This window comes from Pagrus major, chromosome 19 (assembly GCF_040436345.1).
Source record: "Pagrus major chromosome 19, Pma_NU_1.0".
Taxonomy (NCBI): Eukaryota; Metazoa; Chordata; class Actinopteri; order Spariformes; family Sparidae; genus Pagrus; species Pagrus major.
The window spans coordinates 998,721-1,008,241 of record NC_133233.1 but is presented as its reverse complement, the minus strand read 5'-3'; the positions used below and the strand labels follow the sequence as shown (position 1 = coordinate 1,008,241).

Below are 9,521 nucleotides of genomic sequence, written 5' to 3'. Positions count from 1 at the left end.
CAAAATTTCAATCAGCTTTACCCATGACTGTCAAACCCACTACGGGGAACACAGCCTTTGCTTCACCACAGAAAACGTTTGTGCAACAGGGCTTACATTTCCCACACAGCACATTGAAACCTTTGAGGATTTTGAGAAAAACCTCACAACAGCCATCCATTTTGGATTTGACTTCAGTAGGCACTAAAATAGCCTATCAGCCTCTTTTACTTGAGGTGTGTTTTACCTCAGAGGAGGACACGAGTTCTCACGAGTTTTCCATCATGGCTCATTTTTTGGATTTCTTCTTCATTGAATTTTTAATCCAGATCTGCTTTCAATGTTTCACAACTGTTTTTCCTAAAACCCCAAAATTTGCTAATGTTTGGTTTGTTGGCTGCAACAGCGCTGAGGACAGGAGACGGCACTTGACAGTTAAACACTCAAAACATTCTGATTAAGACCAAAAAGGCATTTAATTCAGTTTCATTGTATCTCATTAATATCCAAATTACAAACATTTTCAACAGATTTCCAAGGTGGAGGGGGTATGGAAAACACTGCTACAGCAGTAAGGGAGCAGCATCGTAACGTTAAGCTATGGCAGTCAGCGGTCAGTTTGCAGACAAAGCAGCAACCACATACTCCTGACACAGGCGGTAAAGATTTCGGCTGTCAGTGTCTCCATTTTCATGGAGCAGCATCTGCATCTCCTCTAGCTGCCGATCATTCAGTGGACAGTCAATTTCAGGGACCACTACCGCACCATCTACATCCTCTCCGAAGTCTGTGGCTACATCCCAGTCAATGGTCTGTCGTCCGTAGTCTGGTTCCTGAATATCCTGGAAATTGTAGAAGACAGAGTAACACACCATGTCTCATTCCATATCTACAGCAACACATGCAATGAGTTATCCTAAATGTTTTGGCTTTAGTGGCAGTTTTGTATAAAGTAACAAAAAAGCATACTTGAACAAATTGAGATATCAAGTTTCTGACAGTCACATAAGCAAAAATTACTTGAGTAAAAGTTTTGTAATGTTGGCTATTAAAAGTACCTAGTGCAAAACTAATTTTCTGGGAATAAACGTTATAGTTTAAGGTAAAGTTAAATGATACAAAACACTTTTGTTACTAATCTGATGGCTGATGAATGAAATTATTTTAAAGATGTGCTAGGCTGGCTAATTGATATAGAAGGTTGATGAGACTTAAAATTATGAGAATTAATAGAAAAACATAGATTCACAATCATTATTATGATTTAAATGTAAAAAAAAATAGGTCAAAGTCATACTTATAAGATGATTAAGTCCATGTTATAACTTTATTTGAACATGTACAGTAACCCCAAATTATGAGAAAAGGTTACAAATTGGAAGCAAAAACTACATATACGTATCTCACACTTTTGTCTTTTTATCTTATAACTCAATACTCATTACTTTAACTCTCAGAAATGGGCTTTAATAGATACAGCTTGTAATATGCAAACAATTTTTTTTAAATGAAACTGCATATTTTATCCCCAAAGTTGTAGTGGACTTGAAGTCATGAGGCAGAAAATTGAAATACTCCATTATAACGATGAAAAGTGCCTTGAGATGATATATGTTGTGATTTGGTGCCATATAAATAAAGCAAATGAAAATGCTGTACCCAAGTGAAGTACTTAAAGCAAATTTCTGTAACTTTTCACCTGAAAATAACGGTTAAGTAATTTAAAATAATTTGAATGGTACACTGGAGAATTGCAGTCATTTAAAAAGGAAAAGGTAACCTCAGGATTCTCCGGCTGGTCAACTGGTCTGAGCATCCTTCCTGCATGCCAGAGCTGTTCAGGAGTTTTGTTCCCTTCACTTCTGAGAGGGTGGTTGTTCCAGGCCTCGACAAAAGCCTCCAGGTCTGCCTTCAGTTTTGGAAAGAAGGTCATGTGCACAGCAGGAAGATCTTCTGTTGAGGACAGGGTAGTAGTAAATCACTACGTTTATAGGTGCACATCAAACACAGCCTATACAATTTAACATTAAGTACAGGGTTGCCTTTTGAAATTATTAATTAATCCATGATGGTTTTTCTAGTGTTTTTGTAACATTTTGATAATTCAAAAGTTAGAGATCTGCAATGAACCGTGATTCCATTAATGTTCATTACAGTAGCCCTGACATTTGTCAACCAATCTAATCCTGTTGAAACTTACCAATTTTACAAGGATTAGCATCATCTGTTTTTTACTCCAAATGACCCTTACCTTTGGAGGACACATTAAGAAGATGATCAGTTTCAAGGTTATGGAGATCACGGTAATATTTTGATGTGACACATGTCCTGACATCACGGCACAAGCGTTCAATCCTTCAAAGACAGAAATTAACATTATTTCAACCTCTTAATTGAAGCTTAAATATTACAGTGATGGGTGCGCTGTTCAGATTTAGCAGTGTGTTTTTGTTTTTTCACACCTTTTATTTACTCAGAGCTGGGATTTCCATTTTTATTGGTGCCATGTGTAATAAATTATGGCATATTTCATGTCAGAAACGACTTGTTTTTGGCTTTAGTGCAAGCATGGCAGTATTATCTTATTTTGCTGTATCTTGCACTTCTGCTTATACCGGGGCTCAGTCAGGTCAGATGAGTGTTGATCATCAGGTCAATTCGGTCAGCACCAACTCGAGTTTGGACAGGTAACAGCCTGAGAATCTCAGACCAATCCCAACACCAGGACAGGCGTGCAGAATTTGAAAATACCTTTCATTGTGGACACTTTTTCCAGACAGGAAACTTCTTCGGCCAGTTCCACGGATGGTGAACATGTGTCGTGCAATTTCCACATTCTCCACGCCTTGATCACTTCTTAACCTGAGGTGCAAGCACAAAGATAAAAAAATGTGTAGCAATCTGTCAGTAAGGAATAATGCACAGAACTCTAGCGCACAAAACTTGCAAAGTGCGCCTGGATAAGCTTGCACCTGGTCTACAAAATTACAGCCCAAGAAGTGACAGAGTATAAGAAATTACATTACTAAACCTTTAACACTACAATCCCAGATTCCATGTTGAAATTCTGTCTAGTAATAGCCCACAACAAACATCCTGGTTTATCTGGAAACAGGAATCAAAGGCAGTGTGGACTGGGGCAACAAAATGAATGAAATCATGTTGACTCATCTGATATCTCCCCTCATTCACTCTCTACTTTGCTATCATCGTATGTGAACATGTTCTTCATGTCTTCAGTATGAGCAACATGGAAAACACCCTTGCATTTGATTGAAATGAATTTAATTTTAATTATTCATGCTTGGTACCAGTATTTAATGCTGAAGTTGTATTACAAACTGACTTATTTAAATATTTTCTGACATGAGCAACAATGTGTTGCAGATATTATAGGAACTGGAAAGAATCCCAAGTGAGTCTCCTCGGTGCATTGATGCAGCAACTCTCCTCCACTGCACATGTATTCCAAGTGACTTCAGCCTCCCTTTCACCATGTGGTAGCCTGCTGCTGGCATTTCAGCTTTTATTTGTTGGACTGTCTCATCCAGCTCCTGGTCTGTAAAGTCTTGACCATACTGGCTGAAACACCCAGTAATTCTGCAATGCCTGAGCAATTCCTGTAAGGGCAGTACAAGTTCTGGGGAGATATTTACATGCCTTGACAGTGCTTCAAATAGATAGAGCTCTTGTCGACATGTGAACAGCAGGAAGTCCAAGTCAAGAGGTGCTCTTGAGAGAGCTGACTAACTTTTTTTTGAGCCTCGAAATCATCTCATGTCTTAGGATGCCCTGTTGACATGGAAAGCAGAACTTTAAAGATCGCATTAAAAATTATGATCCTTATTCACATAAAACATTTCATACATATAAAAAAGACAGAAGTTCATATCAGACAACACATGCCCTGTAAACACACATATGTAATGGGGTTTCAGGGAGTTGTTTTTCGGCCAATTCACTATATATTATCTCGCTTAGAACATGGCTTACTAGTAAATAACAATAAATAATATTAGTATTTCCGACCGCTATGTTGGTTTTATTTAATGTTACATCATTAATTGTGATGGTTAGTTACCGTATTTCCTCAATAAATGACGGAAATGAAGACGACCACCATCCTCTGCTTCAGAGAGACAGACTGCACCACCGGACTGCAGGTCTCTGCTCCGTGTCGCGGCAAACCCATGGATCTAACGCTGACTTTTAACTACTGTATGATCATTTGTATGATGTTCATTGTAAAAGACATATAAAACAGTGCATGTTTTTATTTACAATTAATTATATATTCTAATCCATATTATTATTATTATTAGTAGTAGTAGTATCATTATTCTATTTTGTTGTTTCGAATCTTTATCATATAACTTTGTTGTCATAACTACAGATATAATGGGAGAAAGTTAACTGTCATAGAGAGTACACGAAAAGGAAGCAAGGAGTGTGCTTTGCTACATATATTTCAATATCTTGTGAGCTCCCCGCCAAAATGGCAACAAGGTATCGTTTGTTGTGTCTTCTGATGTTTTAGTGATAGTGACTGTAATGTTATTGTATTGTTATTGTTATTGTATTGTTATGAATTTGTATATAGCTACATTTATTGATTTGTATATATTTTGTGTTCACGTAACAGCTCTTACGGTGTTGATGTTGGCAAGGACGATGGAACGATATATTAAAAGAGCTGAAAACTAACGGCGCCTCATCAATACTTGTAAAGCAAAAAAACATGAATTGACTGGGGATTGATACATAGTTAAAAGCCAGCGTTAGATCCATGGGTTTGCCACCACTATGACAGCTACTGAAACCATCGAAACGTAAACATACAGTTCCACCTGATGATAAAAAACGGCTTCCATTGTGTGAAGTTGGGAGAAAGGTGGATAGAGAAATACCAAGAGAGAACGAATGGAACCCTTCTGACTCAACATCACTAATAAGCAAGGTTGTTACTTACCGGTAAATCTTCAGGTGTCGCCATTACTGCTCTTCTTCTTCTTCTTCTCCTTCTTCTTCTTCCAATTTGCCTCTGCTACCACTGAGCTTCCTGTCTGTGACGGAAGCTGTCATCAGCAGAAAACTGAAAAGGCACCCACGTGGGGGGCTGGAAAATGACCAATTATAAGAGGGCCGGGGTCAGCCTTGGTCTCAACCCCCAAAGTGTCAAAAGTCCTTGCTTCCAGTGAGCAGAGCTCCACAGCAGAGCACAGGGGAGAGAGAGAGCGAGCCAGCGCACGCAAAGCAGCTGCACAGTGTTGTTGTGCATGTCGCTGTCGTTTTTTACTTGCTCGCACCTGCCTCTGCTTCACTCTGTTGCTGAATATGCGCGCAAAGATCAAACAAGTGCGCGCGGCAGTTGAAATCTGCGCGTGTGCAGATGTGTTATCGCTCGCGCGACTTTTGACTCAAATATAACGCCATAAGCCCGGTTCTTGTCCTCTGTCTTACGAGCTTAAGGTATACTGTTTAACAGTTATGTATAAGATACTATATTACTTATAGACTGCCATACCCAATATCATTCAAGTCCTGACATTTGTGGACATACTGCAACAGTTATGAATCTGAAAGGATAGCTTCACCAAAATGTGCACAGCTGGCACGGGTGTTTTTCGTGTTGTTTATTCATAACGTACCTGGTGTTTAAAGACCTTAAGGCTGATGTAACATCATGTTGAAACGATCGGTAACATTACAGCATTTACAGCAACTACTGTTAATTAGCTAACTATTCACCTTGTGAAGTGAATTCAGTTCAATTCAAAAGGCTTTACTGGCATGAACGTTTCAACAACAATGTTGCCAAAGCATCAAAATACAAGTTGTCCAAATATTTGGACAGTACACAATAACAGTAATATGAACATTAATACAACATTAAGATTGATATGTATTGTATACAGTATCCTATGCATGTATGTATATTTGAGTTGAACTTGTTAAACTAAATGTTCTCTCCCTTTCTCTCACTAACTTTACAATATTATTGTAACAACTACTATCTCTCTGTCTCTGTCCCTACCCCATCTCTCCCCCTCTTTATCTTATGTTTTTGATGAATAATGGACTTGTGTTATTCTCAAGAAAGTAATGAAGATGCCAGCCAAAGAGAAGAGCAGAGAGCAGAACCTTTCACCTTGCCACAGGTTAGACAAAACTACAGTATACACATTTATGAAGTTAATTACATAATTTGGTACACAGTAAAATTGGTTGAGTAAATTTTACTCAAATTGAATAAAATTTCACTCTAAAAAAGACAACATTTGGTCCCAGTCTGAATGGAGTAAAATTTACTCTCATGGCAGAGTTAAACTTTCAGAGTTAAATTTACTCTATTTAGTGCAAATACTTTACATAATAATTCACTCCATTTAGTATAAAATAAAAACTCCTCTACCCTAGTATAGAACTGAATTTTACTCTTTACAGAAGTGAATTTTACTCAAAATAGAATTAAATTTTATTATAAATAGAACTGAATTTTATTCAAAATAGAATTAAATTTCTCCCACTGGTGGGTCAGGAAATTTTTATTTTTTATTTTTTATTGCTTACTTTATCTTTGTAGGTCGACTTATCTCCTGTCCCTTACTTCCCCTCTTTCTGTTTACTTATGTGTACAATATATATGTATATATTTTTTTTCTTTTTCTTTTCCTTTAAAGAATCTTTAATGACAGGGCGATGGCACTATGTTTGTAATATAATGTTCAAAAAAAAGTTTGTCACAAAAAAAATAGAATTAAATTTTATCATAAATAGAATTTTATTCAAAATAGAAATACGTTTTATTATAAATAGAATTTTATTCAAAATAGAGTTAAATTTTACTATAAATAGAACTGAATTTTACTCCAAATAAAATTTATGATGAATTGAATTTGACTCTAAATAGAATTTAACTTTATTATAAATATAACTGAATTTCACTCACTATATAACTTCTTACACTCAGTCATTATACACTGCAAGGTTTTTAAAGGTAAAATAAATAGATCAGAAACCAGAGCAAAGACCGTGGATCACTTTCAAGTGCTTTGTCAGGGAATTAGCATTTGCCTGAGAGCTCTTACAAATAAAACAGAACATTTCAGATCACCTTAATTCTGTAGTGAAGCCCTCACAGAAAAAAAAGACAATCTACTCAACGCAGCATCCGAGCCCTCAACTCTGCAACTCTAGGATTCACCTTGGTTGTATCAATATCGATTTCATAAATGGTTGTCTGCAGGAAGTTGTACACATTGACCAGATCGTGGTTGTATGAAGTACCAAAGACAAAGTGAGCTTTGAAAAGCTCATCAAAACAGGCAAGAGAGCCGGATGATTTACAAGGTATTGCATGTTTGTCAATGACAATAAAGTACTTGTGAATCACACTCCTCTGAGTTCCCACTGCAAGCAGGTATGGTTGAAGGCTTTCTGTGATGCCATCGAGATGCCCCTGGATGCTGGTCCCCGTCTGTGACACAAAGAGTTTCATTAGTCTGCTGTTAAAATGAACCATCTGAAAATAGTTGGAAAAAACATCTAAAAAAAAAAAAAACATACAGATAACATGACATGATTAGACTTGTTAGGATTAGGGACAAAACTACTAGCTAGTTGCATTTCTAGTTGCAATAAAATGAACGTTTGGAATGACTTTTGTATCTTTTATTCACTATAATAGTTCATGATTCACAATTCATATGGAAGTGTTTAAAAATAAAGTTAATGTATTACACAAGTTTTCATTTGTAATGTTGCACATTCAGACCACAAGGTGGCATTAGTGTTGTGTCAACTTAAGTGAGAAAAGTTCAAAGTTTAGAACTGAAGAAAAAATAAGTGTTGGCTATAGGAAGAGAGAGAAATGTTGATATATGCAAATTATGATTGTTCATCCAGTAAATAACTACAAAAATACAACATGTAGCGTGATATAGCTAGTGATGTTTCCTGTATTGCAGCCTTACCTTGATGAACTTCACAAGATTCTCACATGCTTGTCTGGCGGAGAGCTTTCCCGGTCTCTTGCGGCCATGAGGTGACGGTGGCAGCAGGTGTACAAGGATCAGGTCCCATCCTGAAAGAACAAGTAATAAAGAAAAAAACAAAAAAACACTTCCATAATAAAGTTTAATACAAAAAACAAATCACTACTTGCTGTACCGAAAATGGTAAGCAGGTGGCAGTGTTGCACTTCTTATGCTCCCATTTATACAAAATACAATGAAATTAACTACATCAAGTGCTCTTTCCTAAAACATTAAATCTTATCACAACCAAACCAGAACAACAACAATATAATGCATTTATTTTTGCCTCACCACTTTCCACTTCTGCTGTGGATTCCGCATTCTGAATGAGGTACTGAAGGTCATCTGACTGTGTGAGACCACAGCTTTGCTCGAGGACTTTTTTCTTGTATGTAGTGGGCCACTTCTCCAGGAACTTTGCAGAGATGGCATCATCAAACAGCAAAGTAAAATCTTGCTCAATCTGTAGAATAGATGAGGTCAAGTTGTTAAATCTCCTTAACTCATACAATTTTAATAGTCACTTTTTTCCAACATGCAAGTCAATTTTTACAAGTTACAATGAAGGTAGTTTAAGATCAACGTACTAATACTTCTATGTCCAGGAATCTCGGGAAGGCCAGAAAGATGTCAAAGGACTTCACTGGATCATGAATGATATTTCGGCGATAGTTGAAGGTCTGCCTCATCTTAGTCATAACAATTCCTTCATCAGCTGTATGCTTCATCAGTGCAAAGGCCTCAGAGCACAAGATGTCTGTCATTAGGTGACTGTCCTCTCTCAAGTCTCGATCAGCTGTTGGGCACCCTGTAACAGTGGATATGGACATGACAGTGTCCTAGGATTTAATAAATAAGGCTTGGGAACTCTGCCAGGTTTTTCATGTGTACAGTTTGGTTCCAGGTAACAATAACACATACCTGTTTGTGTTTTTGACAGTCTCATGGCCTTCTTTTGTCCACCAGAAGCTTCCTTTTGGACAAACTTCAGTCTCCAAGCCAGATACTCCCATCTTCTGCATTGTAATAATGCTCCTAAAAGGTGTTATTCAAAATGAAATATTTTGAATATGTTTAAATCAGCAGGAGAAAATATCTTCACACTTTTAATCTTAAAACTTCAGCAGCTGAGCTGAACTTGCTCAGGACTGGAGTACTAAACTAAAAAAGGGTTTTAAACTCAAAGTCAGGAAAGGGTTTTAAAGTAAGAGTTAGGGAAAGATGGCAGAGATGGTGGACATGCATAAATGTTAGTATCTTTAGTTTTACTCAAACCATAGCCAAGCAAAAAAATCTAGATATACATCATGCCTGAAAAATGTCTTGAGTTTAGAAGTGAAGAGTAAATGCTGAATTTATTGTTTTCTGTACTTACATAACCCAACTTGCTCCTTGGATCAGCCAGGTATGGAAACAAGCTGATGATCCCCTTTGCGTAATCCTCTTTGACACGCCTTGAAGGACTTGTCCTACACAGATAGACACTATGAGCACCGTTGGAAGTAT

At 37.1% G+C, this 9,521-nt stretch overlaps 1 long non-coding RNA gene across 1 annotated transcript; it reads right to left on the bottom strand.

Moving 5' to 3' along the window:
- Positions 1 to 638: 638 nt before the first annotated feature.
- Positions 639 to 4,992, bottom strand: LOC141014771 (uncharacterized). Its single transcript, XR_012180516.1, has 4 exons — positions 4,949 to 4,992; positions 2,731 to 2,841; positions 1,760 to 1,888; positions 639 to 821 (listed from the first exon to the last, which is right to left on the bottom strand). It is a non-coding gene; the product is annotated as an uncharacterized lncRNA (long non-coding RNA).
- Positions 4,993 to 9,521: the final 4,529 nt, after the last annotated feature.